We start from the raw sequence: 1,861 nt of genomic DNA, 5'->3' as shown, positions 1-1,861 counted from the left end.
GACCGGCGGTTCACGCTCCCCCTAAAAGTTTGAAAAGTCATAGGAGCGATTAGAATGAAGCGGCACGTGTTGTGACGGACGAAATGTGTCCTTGAAACACACCCCATTATATGAGATAACAAGGCAAAAGGAGATACATCACAACCTTCCTGCGTTACACCTAAGTAACGCTATAGGTAACGCTATTAGTGCTGTCGTGAGTTGCTAATGGTAGGATTCATCTGAATTAGTGGGCTTTGAAAAACAACCTCTCCCTTTCACTCATTAATTCATTACTATACAAATTATGCTTCTCATTCATTCACCTGACTTAGCAGACCATTGCCTAATAATGGCACAACGACAATACGGCCACATGGGCAGTAAATGTTCATACCCTTCACATATCATTTTCTCTCGTCTCTCTCTCTCCTGTCTTTCTAATCTTGCTTTCTTTCTCTTTCTTTCTCTCTCTCTCTCTCTCTCTCTCTCTCTCTCTCTTTCTATCTTGCTTTTTTTCTCTTTCTTTCTCTCTCTCTCTCTCAGATCCAAAGCAGAGAAGGAGAAGGGGCTCCCGCAAGGAGTGAGCGGCCGGTAAGCCGGAACCCTAATAATGAGGGGAAACCCTCACAGCCGTACAGGCGAAAACCCTCCGACAGGGAAGGCGGGTGGAATAATAGCCACTATCCTCACTAACCTATGACGGTACAGGAGTAGGATGCTGGTAGCATACAACGAGACAACCGACAGGAGAAGCAGCTAGCGGCGGCAGCAGTAGCAGGTATACATATATCAGAAGTAGATAATAGGGAATAAATAGGGAATAATAGGGAATAAATAGTTCCCTATTATCCTGCTATTATCTACTCCTGATATATATGCAGCGTACCATCCATCGGTGAACACAATCTGGCTAGCGGGGTAAACGTGTAGGAGGGTGAACAACGTGTGAGCTAGCATGCGGGCCCCATGCCGCCTATATCTATCTTCCTCTATACGCCACGGGTACTGTACGTGGATCGCGTGCGTTTACTGCACGTAGTATCACTGGTAGTATCACGCTGCTACTGTTCGGCAGCATATTTACGTATGTTTTATACAGGGTTCTTCTTGCCCGCGTTTTTTTTTGGATATCGGTGCCACTGCTGAAATCTAGAACCCGTGCGTGATAAACTATCCATGATTCTAGCTGTCACTCGAGCGATAGCGAATAACGATCTCACAGTTCTGAGAAAACTAATACCGTGCTCATATAGCGGTCGCGAGAGAGAGAGAGAGAGAGAGAGAGAGAGAGAGAGAGAGATAGCACACGGCCCAATGAGTACCCGGATGACAGACCTAGAGTACCCGGATGCTGCAGACATCACACCTCACTAACATGAGTTACATGACGTAGAAAGTGAGCGAGCGGAGTGTAGTGACCAAAATTCACAACATTAAAAATAGCAGCAAGCAATCTCGTATTAACTCACAGGCTCTCGTGGCTATAACATCCGCACACATCATAATGATAAACATGACGTAGAGAGAGGCAGAGAGCGCGCGCGAGGAGTGAAGCGACCATAGCTTCCAATATTAAAAACAGGAGTAAGCAATCCCATATTATAGGCTCTCGTGGATATAACATAATAAACAGTGGCGTTGAGAAGCCGGCGGGGAATGAAGTGACCATACACCAGCATCACAAGCATAAAGGCCCCCGCACACGGTGAGATTCGTGCTGAACATGGCGGGTATGACCACATTTCTAACAGCATGCGCACACATGATAAACACTGCTGATAGGAAAACGAGGGTGTGTGTGTGTCTCTAGGTGCCCGGATAGGCGCGTGCGACAGGCAGATATACCAGCATACCGGCAGCACCGCAGGCAAGGCGGGCA

This window comes from Priapulus caudatus, unplaced genomic scaffold, assembly GCF_000485595.1.
Source record: "Priapulus caudatus unplaced genomic scaffold, Priapulus_caudatus-5.0.1 Scaffold641, whole genome shotgun sequence".
Lineage (NCBI taxonomy): Eukaryota > Metazoa > Priapulida > Priapulimorpha > Priapulimorphida > Priapulidae > Priapulus > Priapulus caudatus.
Note: the sequence above shows the minus strand (reverse complement) of the source record.